This window comes from Calliphora vicina, chromosome 2 (genome assembly GCF_958450345.1).
Source record: "Calliphora vicina chromosome 2, idCalVici1.1, whole genome shotgun sequence".
NCBI classification, from domain to species: domain Eukaryota; kingdom Metazoa; phylum Arthropoda; class Insecta; order Diptera; family Calliphoridae; genus Calliphora; species Calliphora vicina.
Genome location: NC_088781.1, coordinates 91,751,908 through 91,765,785, shown reverse-complemented (window position 1 = coordinate 91,765,785; position 13,878 = coordinate 91,751,908). Strand labels below are relative to the sequence as shown.

At 35.9% G+C, this 13,878-nt stretch overlaps 1 pseudogene; it reads right to left on the bottom strand.

Annotated features, from left to right (window-relative positions):
* Positions 1-4,903: 4,903 nt before the first annotated feature.
* LOC135950687 (uncharacterized) lies at positions 4,904-13,269 on the bottom strand (annotated as a pseudogene).
* Between the last annotated feature and the right edge of the window lie 609 nt (positions 13,270-13,878).

The window sequence follows — 13,878 nt, the reverse complement described above, 5'->3', positions numbered from 1 at the left end:
AAAATGGTGCAGTTTTTACTGATGTTCATAATGATTTAGTTCTAATAGCTAGAAAAGAAGACAACCTATTTGTTTTTGATGTTAAAGAACCAAAGGAGAAAATATGTGCAGTAAGTTCAAGCAATGAAATTTGGCATCGTCGGTATGGACATCTAAACTATCAAAGTCTGTATGAATTATCCAAGAAAAATATGATAAACGGTATGAATATAAATAAACAATCTGGAGAATCATGCCAAACATGTATGGTTAGCAAAATTCATGCAATTAAATTCCCAAAACAGTCAGAAAGTAAATCTGGTGAGTTATAAGAATTAATACACTCGGACGTGTGTGGTCCAATGAATATAGATTCAATTGGTGGTTCAAAATATTTCCTGATATTCATAGATGACAAATCCAGAAAAATTTTTGTATATTTTCTAAAACACAAAAGCGAAGTTTTCGAAAAATTTAAAAATTTTAAAGAAATGGTAGAGCGACAAACAAATCGTAAAATAAAATGCATTCGCAGTGATAACGGTGGAGAATACGTTAGTAATGAATTTAGTCAGTATTTAGTACAATATGGAATACAACGTCAACTAACTGTACCTTATACGCCACAACAAAACGGTGTGGCTGAAAGGGCTAATCGCACTATAGTAGAAATGGCTCGTTGTATGTTGGTAGATTCTGGACTTAATCAAAATCTTTGGGCTGAAGCAGTGGCAACAGCAGTTTATTTACGTAATAGATCTCCATCAAAATCTCTAGATGACAAAACGCCATATGAAATATGGACTGGTCGAAAACCAAGTGTCAATCATTTAAAAGTTTTTGGTTCGAATGTAGTTGTTATGAATAATAAAAAGAAAGGTAAATTTGACCCCAAAGGTTCACCTATGGTGATGGTAGGATATTCACGTGTATCCAAAGCATATCGAGTATATGATACGAAAAATCGTGAAGTAATTGAACGTCGCAACGTTTTGTTCGATGAACTAAATTTACCTGGTGAAGAAATTAAAAACAATAATGAATGTTTTGTTAATTTCGAAGAAATTTTAAATAATAAAAACACCAATAAAGCAGAACAACAGACACAGAATATTGATTGTTTAGAAACATACGATAGTTCTGATGAAGAAGACTTGTTATATTTTGAAGCAGAAGATAGAGATAGCGATAGTTCCATCGGTGAAGTGTCAAATGGTACAGTTAAACGTGGTCCAGGTAGACCAAAAATTGACAGAAATGGTAGACCAGGAAGACCTCGAAAAATTTTTCAAACACTGAATAATGCGGTGGAGGAACTGGTTCCAAAAACATTTGAGGAGGCATTATCCAGTCCAAACAATGAAAAATGGAAAGAAGCTATGGCAAAAGAAATACAATCTCTAGAACAGAAGGGAACTTGGTCATTGGAAGAGTTACCAAAAGGTGTAAAAGCAATCAAGAACAAATGGGTATATACTTTGAAGAAAAACAGTGAAGGCAAAATTGAACGATATAAGGCAAGACTGGTAGCTAAAGGGTGCAGTCAGAGGTATGGTTTAAATTACAAGGAAACATTTTCACCTGTTGTCAGATACGAGACAATAAGAATGGTTTTGGCCTTAGCTGTTGAACACAAGATGCACTTACACCAGTTAGATGTTGTTACGGCATACTTAAATGGTGATTTACATGATGTAGTTTATATGCAACAACCAGAGGGATTCGAGAATGAACAATATCCAAAGAAAGTTTTACGTCTGCATAAATCACTATACGGTTTAAAGCAAGCTGGTAGGGAATGGAACTTTAAATTAAACGAAGTTTTGTGTCAAATCGGATTTAAAAGTTGCATAATTTAATTATTGTTGCAGTTTACGTGGACGATATAATTGTTGGATGTAAAGATAAGAATGAAATCTTAACTTTTAAATCACAAATAAGCAAAGTGTTTGAAGTGACAGACAAAGGTTTAATGGAACATTTTTTGGGTATGAAGGTTAATCGCGATGGTGAAACTGGAAATATTGAAATCAGCCAAGAACTTTACATCAAAGATTTGTTGCAAGAATACAATATGGAAAATTGTAAGCCGTCATCAGTACCCTTAGATCCTAATTATCAAATTAAATGTGACGAAAAATGTGAAAAAGTCGATAGCACTTTATATCAATCTCTTATTGGAGCTTTATTATATTTGGGATTAACCACAAGGCCAGATATATTACATTCTGTATCGAAGTTAGCTCAAAGAAATGTAGATCCACATGTAGAACATTTTAAAGCTGCGAAAAATATACTACGATATCTAAAAGCAACACAAAAATTCAAATTAAAGTTTTGTAAAGGTAGCAGTAAATTGATTGGTTATGCAGATGCTGATTGGGGTGGATGTACAACCGATAGAAGATCGTATTCTGGATATATATTTTATCTAGGAAACTGTGCAATATCTTGGGAATCGAAGAAACAAACCACAACAGCTTTAAGCAGCACTGAAGCTGAATATATGTCAATTTCTAACGCGTCCAAAGACGCAGTCTACTTGAGAAGATTGTTACAAGAACTTGGATTTTTAAATGAGGATAGTATTGAATTAAACGTTGATAATCAAGGTGCCTTAAAATTAGCAACGAATCCAGTATTTCATAATCGTAGCAAACACATAGACATAAAACACCATCACATTAGAGAAGTTGTAAACAGGAAAGAGATCAGTTTGAAATATTGTCCAACAGAAGAAATGGTTGCAGATATTTTTACGAAAAATTTAGCTAAAGCTAAACATAATAAATTTATTAATTTGTTAAATTTGAAAGATTAATACTAATTTGTAAAGAATATACATGTTGAGGAGGAGTGTTAGAAATATACTTCAAATATAAAACACTTCATAATTCAACATATATATTTTTAGTTTACTTTGAAATTTATGATATTGTAATTTGAAAACGTTTGAAAATTTTCTTCACACAACTTTTAAACTTTGTTCAGAATAGTTTTAACTTTATTAAATAAATATAATTTTGTATAAAAGAAAATTTCTTGAGAGGATTTTCATCAAAAGTAGCAGAATGCTTTCAAAGAGCAGTGCTGTAATAGCAAACTGTAACATATCTGTGGGCATTATTAACATTGAATAAAAGCTTTCAGTTGACAATTGATCGTATGTTGGCAACGCTGTTTGCTACGACCGTATATTCGAATATTCAGTTAAAGAACATTGTAGAAAGTACACCACAGATGGGGTATGTATTAGAAACCTCTAGACAGTTAAAGAGAAATCTAGAGTGCAGATGGCAGTGTTATAAATAATGGCAGAGGTTGCATTCGTTAGTGAGTTTATCGGAGACGCTTTTCGAATAAACATCAACTGAGTGCTGTGTTTTTTTTTCAAGTGAATTCGTATACATTATTTCTGCGAATTTATAAACGTGTATAACAAACATTGAGTGGCTATTTAATTCTGTTGTACATTTTAAATAAATATATGGTCAATTCACAAGGTCTCTTAATTTGTCATATTGTCATAATGTCCTAATATTTCACAATGGTTTTTATTGTTTTTCAAGCAAAAAATGTTCTAATATAATACTACTCTGTATGCTATGTTTATTGTGTTATCGTAACTAACCAGCAGATACATTCGCCGAATGCCTAAGAGTCAGTTAAGCCAAGCTGCCGAGTCGTGATATATTAGGACATTATGACAATATGACTGATAAAAGACCTTGTGAATTGACCAATAGAGTTGTTACAATTTTCTACTATTTGCAATCAAAAGTATCCGGTTTATTTAAAGGAAATAAACCAGCGGTTTAAAAAGGTTAAAACGTAACAATAAGAACTACTCGTGTATATAATAAAATATTAAAAGTGTTTTTTATAAAATATAATATATATTACACCGTACGACACTCAATGCTAGACACGAACCGGTTGATATACATACGTCTAAAACTATAAATTAAATGGAGAAAAACTGTGTTTTCAGTTTTTAATTTCGTGATCCTGTTTCTTTTTAAAAGGATTTAAAATTTTCAGAGCAGTAAATTATTGAAAACATGTTTTAAAATACTTCTGATCATCCTACAATACCAAATTTGATGTCAAATGATCAAAAAGGGTTGTAAAATATTTCATATTATTTTGATTTTATCCTGTCAGGATCAAAAGATGTTAGAAATGTCCTTTCAAATTTTTATCCTTGAATATCCCTTTAGATTTCCAATAATTTTTTTCCAAAAAATAGTGAGTTAAAGATCCAAATATTGAATACCACATGACAAAATTTCATTAAAAATTTTCTATATTCACTACTTAGATGTTAAATAATATTTTAAATTTGCATTTGATTTTTTATATTTTACTAGTTGATCGCCCCGGCTTCGCCCGGTAGTATTTACTAATGTTAGTTCTTCAAGTTTCTCCAACCCACTCACACCAGCCAGTTCTTATTTATTTGCTAATAAAATATCTAAATTTTTATAGTTGACTGGACTTACAAAAAAAGAATTTGCGAGTTTTACCTGGAATTTTTGAATTTTTTTTCTTTACAAACCATCTCCTGAAAATTTCGAATCGAATAAAAAAAATCAGCCAAATCGCTCCAGCCGTTCTCACGTGATGACATTACATGTCAAAATTTCATTAAAAATTTTCTATATTCACTACTTAGGTGTTAAATAATATTTTAAATTTGCATTATTTGATTTTTTATATTTTACTAGCTGAACGCGGTCCGCGTTGCTGGCCCTTAGAAAACATCTCTTTTATATTGCATCTCGAATTTAATATACAGTTTCGGACAAAGTCAGTGATTCAATGAATTCAAAAATTCAGTAGGATAATCGACGGCTTGTTCTTCGTTCATTACTGTGTCAATCTATTTGTATTTTATTGTTTTGCTAGGCAGTTTCAATTGTATTTACTTATTGATCTTGTTAACATCATTATTTGTTGGTGTCAAAATTGTATGTTCCCACAGACAATGCGAATTGTTGTAGTTCGTTGTAAGACTTGGGAATACTTTGTTGACAACGTCTTGAATATTCATTTGCATTTGGCAGAATTCCGGAAATGAAATCTCATTTGTGGAGGGATCAATTGGAATTTTTCGTATCGTCATTGGAAAGCAATGATCCAAATCTGTGGTACATTTGGTCTTGAACTTTAAAGGTGGGCATGAAGCCGACATCATTTGAATGCATGTGTTGTACTTTTGGATAATTTGAAGGAAGTGTTTGGAAATAGGATTGGCGCCAGAATCGAGTCATTCGGGAGCAAACAACTATATGCTGTTGAGGTGTTTCTGCAGCACTCGATGAAGATGTACTGCGACGCATTTGCTGAAGCCGTCAATCTCGTTCTCTTCCCGTTTCTGCGACTCTAGACGTATATGCCCTTTCGAAAACAAATTTTATTTGAATAAAACCGTTATTTTTTAATAAAAGTGATATGCGGAGAGTTGTTCAAAATATTATTTTTTTAATAGATTTCATATGGAAATTTTTTAATCATGCACCTAATTTGCAAGAGTAAACAAAATTGTTTATCATCGATTGATAATATAAAAGAACTTCTATAGTACCGGACATGTGTTGGAATGTATTCCTTTTTTCTTTTACACCAAATCATTAATTTTTAGAATGATGTTAAGCAACAAAATTAAAATTGTCATTGTTTGAACGTTGGAAATAAAAAAAAGTATTTATGTATATGTGTTACAGTGTTACCCGCTATGCTTTTCTGAAGATTCCGTAAAAATTTTATCAAAATCGGTCCAGCCGTTGAGTCCATATGGAACATACATACGCACATCTGTTTTTATATATAATGGCATTAACGGTATAATGTAAAAATTAGATTTGTACACACCTCTCCGCCCACAGACCGAATATCAAAAATCTGACTTTACAGTGTTACCCGCTGAGTTATTCTGAAGATTCCCTGAAAATTTCATCAAAATCGGTCCAGAAGTTTTTTATACATATAGATGGTATTAGCGGTATAATGTAAAAATTTGATAATGGCACGCTCCTCCGCCCACAGACCGAAAATAAAAAATCTGATTTTACAGTGTTACCCGACAGGCTATTCTGAAGATTCCCTGAAAATTTCATCAAAATCGGTGGAGCCGTTTTTGAGTTCATTCGGAACATACATACACACATACATACCCACATACAAACATCCATTTTTATATATATAGACTAGCTGAACCCGGTCCGCGTTTCTGGCCCTTAGAAAACATATATTTTATATTGCATCTCGATTTTAATATACAGTTTCGGACAAAGTCGGTGATCCAATGAATTCAAAAATTCAGTAGGATAATCGACGGCTTGTTCTTCGTTCATTACTGTGTCAATCTATTTGTATTTTATTGTTTTGCCAGGCAGTTTCAATTGTATTTGCTATTGATCTTGTTAACATCATAATTTATTGGTGCCAAAATTGCATGTTCCCACTGACAATCCGAATTGTTGTAGTTCGTTGTAAGACTTGGGAATACTTTGTCGACAACGTCTTGAATATTCATTTGCATTTGGCAGAAGTCCGGAAATAAAATCTCATTTGTGAAGGGATCAATTGGAATTTTTCGTATCGCCATTGGGAAGCGTGAGCAATGATCCAAATCTGTGGTACATTTGGCCTTGAACTTTAAAGGTGGACATGAAGCCGACGTCATTTGAAAGCATGTGTTGTACTTTTGGATATTTTGAAGGAAGTGTTTGGAAATAGGATTGGCGCCGGAAATGTAACTTAGTAGCAACTCAGACGGCTCCATAACTGGTGGCAGAATAATTTTACCGTTCGAACAGCACATTCCCGGGAATTCCTTAGGGAACTTCAAAATGCTGCAATGTAAGTAATGTTTGTTCATTGCGCCAATTAGTACATCCTTGTGATGCCTGTAGCCATCATACTTATTTTAATAAAACCCGGGCAACTTTAAATCGATTCTTTCTCTTGATCGAGTCATTCGGGAGCGAACAACTATATGCTGTTGAGGTGTTTCTGCAGCACTCGATGATGCATTTGCTGAAGCCGTGATTCTCGTTCTCTTCTCGTTTCTGCGACTCTAGGCTTAGATGCCCTTTCGAAAACAAATTTTATTTGAATAAAACCGTTATTTTTTATTAAAAGTGATATGCGGAGAGTTATTCAAAATATTATTTTTTTAATAGATTTCATATGGACATTTTTTAATCATGCACCTAATTTGCAAGAGTAAACAAAATTGTTTATCATCGATTGATAATATAAAAGAATGGAATGTATTCCTTTTTTCGCTTACACCAAATCATTAATTTTTAGAATGATGTTAAGCAACAAAATGAAAATTGTCATTGTTTGAACGTTGGAAATAAAAAAAAAGTATTTATGTATATGACTTTACAGTGTTACCTTTTCTGAAGATTCAGTGAAAATTTTATCAAAATCGGTCCAGCAGTTTCTGAGTCCATATGGAACATACATACACACATCTGTTTTTATATATAATGGCATTAACGGTATAATGTAAAAATTAGATTTTTACACGCCCCTCCGCCCACAGACCGAATATCAAAAATCTGACTATATAGTGTTACCCTCTGGGTTATTCTGAAGATTCCCTGAAAATTTCATCAAAATCGGCAGAGCCGTTTTTTATATATATAGATGGAATTAGCGGTATAATGTAAAAATTTGATTTTGTCACACCCCTCCGCCCATAGACTGAAATTTAAAAATCTGACTTTACAGTGTTACCCGCTAGACTATTCTGAAGATTCCCTGAAAATTTCATTAAAATCGGTCCAGCCGTTTTTGAGTTCATTCGGAACATACATACCCACATACAAACATCCATTTTTATATATATAGATGGCATTAACGGTATAATGTAAAAATTCCCTGAAAATTTCATCAAAATCGGTCCAGCCGTTTTTGAGTTCATTCGGAACATACATACATACCCACATACAAACATCCATTTTTATATATATACAGTGAGTGTCACTCAAAATCGTACAACATATTTTTTTTTAAATGTTATGAAATTATACAGGCAATAATAGGTGATTATATAAAAAATTAAAAGTCATTTTATTAATTGGAACAAAAAATATGTATTTCAACAAAAAAGTTAACAAAACCTCAATTCGTTAAAAAAATATTGATGAAAATTAAAGAACATCACAAAATTCATATTTCACTTAAATTCGTACAATTATAATAAAAACTTTAAAAATTAAAAAAAATGTTAATATTAAATAATCCTAATACTTTGTAGGGTATCATTTGCTATTTTTTAGTGCCTTTACGGTTTTAAATGAAGCGTTGATATTCTGATTGTACCAGTATGATTGAATCGAGTGTTGTAAAATTTCCTCATAAAAGTTAAATAAAACCTAGATTTCCTTTGTTTTCTAGCAATTCCTTCATCCAAACGCGTTTTGTTTACTACTTTTTCGTTTTAGGATAATAGCAATAATAAATGCATTACAAATTTTATCGTTATTCATTACAACCTTTTTCACACAATTTTTGGTAAAAAATTTATTTTGTACCAGCTGGCTGGTGTTGTTGTTGTAGCAGCATGAACAATTTACAATAATCAATCTGGATGTTCTGGTGGTTCTGCATGTTGTTCAAGTCCAAGAAATTGAGCTACTTCAACAGGATGAGTCCATAAATCCATTGGACTGAGTGAAGTAGGGTTGGCTGAACAGTTAAATATGTGGAGGGTGTCATGAGGACCTTGACCACATGCTGGGCATAAGTTAAGGACGGCACGGTTTATGCGGGATCAAAAGGCATTAAGCCTGTTGCTCCATCCTGATCTAAGTTGTGCCAGAACGACTCTTCTCGGCGTCTGCTATGGGTGGTGGGCGACCTCCAAGTACGACATTCATACGGTATCCTGCTACCGCGGAATTGATGGCGTCTCTGTGAATGTCGTTCAAAGCTGTCATATACGAGCGGCGATCAAATGGATCCTGCACATACCTCTGTATGTTCTCCTCGTATTTCCGAAGGTCCTGTCGGACATGCCTCGGGGGAGATTCCAACTGTGTGATGTTGAAGTTTGGATGACTCCTCCGATGACATCCCAGAAGGAACTGTTGCGTCAACATGACATTGTGTTCCTTGACCGGTAGAACCTTGGTTTCCTCGTGAAGGTGGTGTTCGGAGGTTATTTGAAGGCAGCCTGTGACGGTCCTTAAGGCTGCGTTTTGACAGCTTTGAATATTTCTCCACTGAGTATCACTCAACGAAGGCGACCACACTGGAGCAGCATAATTGACCACTGACCGGCCAATCGTCTTGTAGGTAGCATGCAAGGTTTCTTTGTCCATACCCCAAGTACTGCCGGCTAGTGCTTTGAGGACCTTGTTCCTATTTCGCAGTTTATGCGTGATTGCAGTGGCGTGTGCTGAGGAGGTAAAAAGGCTATCAAAAGTGACACCCAAGATTTTCGGGTGGTTCACTGTCGGAATTTGTACGCCGTCGACCATGATGCCTAAATTCAGTTTTACCTTCTTCGTCCAGGTGGTGAAGAGTGTTGCTGATGACTTCGTTGGTGATAACTGCAGGTTACGTGCAGTGAAGAAATTGTGGATTTCATTGAGATAACCATTTACCATACCGCAAAGCTCATCAACGTTGTGACCTGTTGCCAATATAGTGCAGTCGTCCGCATACGAGATTATCTCTACGCCCTGTGGGGGCACTGGGAGTTTAGAGAGGTAGAAGTTAAACAGGAGCGGCGACAGGACCCCGGCCTGAGGGACTCCTTGTTTAACTCTACTGGGTTTTGAACATTTGTCTCTAAACTCCACGAACGACTGCTTGCCACTCAGATAGTTCACTATCCATCTCTTCGTGTTGTTGGGCATTGTGGACTGCAGGATGTCCTGGAAGAGTGTGGCGTGACTGACAGTGTCGAAGGCTTTCGACAGGTCAAGTGCCACTAGGATAGTTCGTTCACAAGGCCTCTGCTGGTTTAAGCCCTGTGAGATCTGAGTGACTATGGCGGATAATGCTGTGGTGGTACTGTGCATTTTACGAAATCCATGCTGGTGACGAGCAGCTGGTAGTTGACGGGTCAGCTGGGGGAGGAGAAGAGCTTCGAGTGTCTTCGCTACAGGTGACAGGAGGGAAATCGGCCTGTACGATTGTCCCTCATTCGCGATTTTCCCAGGTTTTAGCAATGGGATCACTCGACCCATTTTCCAGACATCGGGTATTGTTAAGCTCCTCACTGACAGATTAAAAACCATTGTCAGGTACTCGACTCCCCGCTCGCCTATTGTCCCTCATTCGCGATTTTCCCAGGTTTTAGCAATGGGATCACTCGACCCATTTTCCAGACATCGGGTATTGTTAAGCTCCTCACTGACAGATTAAAAACCATTGTCAGGTACTCGACTCCCCGCTCGCCTAGGTGTTTTAGCATCAGCATGGATATCCCTTCAGGTCCTATTGCCTGTGAAGGCTTAGCTGTGTTGATGGCTTCTGCAACTTCAGTTGGCGTGTAAAGTTGTGGTGTGTCCGAGACTGGAAGATCGTGTAGTTTGCGGACAATACTTCTTTTCGCCTTGTCTCTCTCGGGGTGCTCAATGAGTTGTCGGCAAAAAGCTCGCGCGCACCGTTTAGGGTCGGATATGGTGGTATCTGCAAACTTAATCGCGACCCTATCATCCTTCTTAGTCGGATTGGAGAGAGACCGAACTGTGGACCACAACTTGCCAACTCCAGAACTTAAGTTGCAGTTCTTCAAATGATCCAACCATTTGTTTCGCTTGTCCTCATTTACCAACCTGCTGATATCGCGGTTCATCCTAGGGTCGTCATGGTTGGTACTTCGGATGTCATCACGCTCATCTGCGAGTCCCGCTGCTTCTGCTGGGAAGTGCGGTCGCACTACGGATATTCTACCAGCGGGAATGAAGCGAGCGGCTGCTGCTGTGATGGTTTCGCGAAACTTCCTCTCTGCTTTGTGTACGTTGGAGGGAATCGGTAGACCATTGAAGATACGGTCGGTAAATTCTCTGAAGCCGTGCCAGTCTGCTTTCTTTTGGTTGATGTAAGTTCGGCACTCAGAGACGATGAAATCGTTGGGTCTATCCAGACAAACGATTATGGGTAAATGGTCTGATCCTAGAGAAATAACCTCACGCCAGGTTGTGCAGTTAATCAGACCAGGACTCGCTATGGTGATGTCTGGCGAACTTGCGCAATTGCCCATACTCCGTGTGGGGGCATCATCATTTAGTGTGCAGAAGGTGGATTCGTCAATCTGTTCCGCCAGTGACGCTCATCTCTGGTCTTCCCCAAGACTTGAGTGCCAGAGCTGATGGTGAGCGTTAAAATCCCCTAGGACCAAACGAGTATCACCATCTAGTAAGGTCCTAATGTCGGGATGGTAGCCTGTTGGACAACTGGCTACTGGCCAAATATACAACAACAGAATTAAATAGTCACTCAATGTTTTTTATACACGTTTGTAAATTCTTGAAAAACGCAACACACTTTAAGGCACTCAGTTGATGTTTATTCGAAAAGCGTCTCTGATAAACTGACTCCCGACTGCAACCTCTGCCACTATTTATAACACTGCCATCTGCACTCTAGATTGTTCTTTAACTGTCAAAATTCGAATATTCTAGATCTTACTAATACATACGCCAACTCGGCCGAAGAAATAGGATCGTTTTAAAAATTCCCTTCTTTAGGGAACCCTGACCGCACACCTCGTGGGCCAATGCGGTCAAAATTCAAAACTTAAACTCGACATCACTTCTTCTTTGCGCCTGTCAAATTTCATTTAAATTAGACTAAGAGCCAGTTTTTGACTTCGTATTTAAATATGAATTATATTTAAGTTCTATTTAAATACGAAAACGAGTTTATCAGTGCTTTTTTAAATGATACTTAAATGGCCAACGTTGGCCATTTAAATTCTATTTAAGTTTCATAAACTACCATATGTTTTTGACAGCTGACTTTTGTTGTTTGGTTTTTTTTCACTCTATTGTAGTAAAAAAAAAAACAAACAACAGCGTCTTGCTAAAAAAAGCGTCTTGCAAAAACTACAATTCCGATGCGGGGCAATTGGAGCTTCTTTTGTGCATTTTCCTACCAATAATTTTATTGTTTAATAAACTTTTATTTCTTATTGAGCAAAATGTATCAATTTTTGTTTTGGTTGAACAGCTGTTTTAAGCAAAACTATCGATAAATTTTTGATATTTAGTAGTGCTACCATACTTTTATCTTATTTAAATAAGACAAATTATGTAGCACTGAAAAACTCAAACTGTATTTAAATACAACTTAATTTTAAGTTAAAATTAACTAAATACGTATTTAAATAACAAGTCAAAAACTGGGCATAAGGGTATAGAAGTTACAGAAGTTCTTTGCGCCTGTCAAATTTCATATAAATTGGACTAAGGGTATAGAAGTTACAGATTTATTTCCCTTTTTTTTTCGTACCACTGTGTGGTGCTAATAAATATTGTTACGAAATTGTACTTGAATTCAAATATAACGATTTTAACGGCTGATTTAAAAGTAGCCTAATGCTTTCAAATAATATTGAATAAAAGCTTTCAGTTGACCATTGATCGTAAGTTGACAACGCTGTTTGCTGCGACCGTATATTCGAATTCGAATATTCAGTTAAAGAACATTGTAGAGTAGTACACCACAGATGGCGTATGTATTATAAAGCTCTATACAGTTAAAGATAAATCAGATGGCAGTGTTATAAATAGTGGCAGAGGTTGCAGTCGTTAGTGAGTTTATCAGAGACGCTTTTTGAACATACATCAACTGAGTGCTGTTTTTTCAATTGAATTCGTGTACATTATAAAGTGTGCCTGTATTTATGCGAATTTATAAACGTGTATAAAAAACATTGAGTGACTATTTAATTCTATGGTTGTTGTACATTTTAAATAAATAAAAATTGTTACAATTTTTAAACTACTAAACGGCTTTTATTTGCAATCAAAAGAATCCGGTTTATTTAAAGGAAATAAACCAACGTTTTGAAAAGGTTAAAACGTAACAATTGGTGTCAGAAGTGGGATTGCAAATTAATAAGCATGAAGTTTGAGGAAATAAAAGTTGAACAACTCTAGAAAGAACTGAGTAAGTTGGAGCTACCAACAGCAGGTAATAAGGCGGAATTGCAGAAGAGGCTCATGAATTCAAGCGGCGTAATATTGACATCGGTACTTACGAATTTGAGTACAAAGAAGAAGCTGAGATATGTACCCGTTCAAAAACGAGCAACATGGACTTAAACACAATGTTTGCCGCCATGATGGAGAAAATGAACGAAAACTCGAAGCTTCTAGCTGAAGTTCGAGAAACTTATAAAGTAAATAACGAGAAGCTTCTAGCTGAACTTCGAGTAAACAACGAGAAGCTGTTAGCTGAAGTTAAAGAAACTTTCAGAGTAAACAACGATAAACTTCTAACAAAACTTCAAGTATCTTCTAGAGCCACAAATAAGAAAATTCAGAAAGTGTCTGATGTTATTAACAACAGAGTGGATGGCGTTGATAAAAAGGTGTCGGACTTGAATAATGTCCAATGTCAAGAAGAGGCAGTTGTAGAGGCTTTAAATGAGAAACAATGTAAAACCAAAATTAAATGTTATAACTGTGGTAAAATTGGTCATATTTAGAGAAACTGTAGAGCACCAAGAAAGCGAACCAGATATGTTTCACCATCAAGAAATAACCAAGAAATAAGCCACCTTTAAAAAGAGCTAGCACTGAGGCAGAGGATTTGGTATGAGCCCGTGAGGAAGTGGAGGATTGTATAGACAATGATTTGTTGGTGTTGGAACCAGCGGATGTGAGAAGTAGCCATGTAACAATGGAGGCCCTCGTTGAAGAG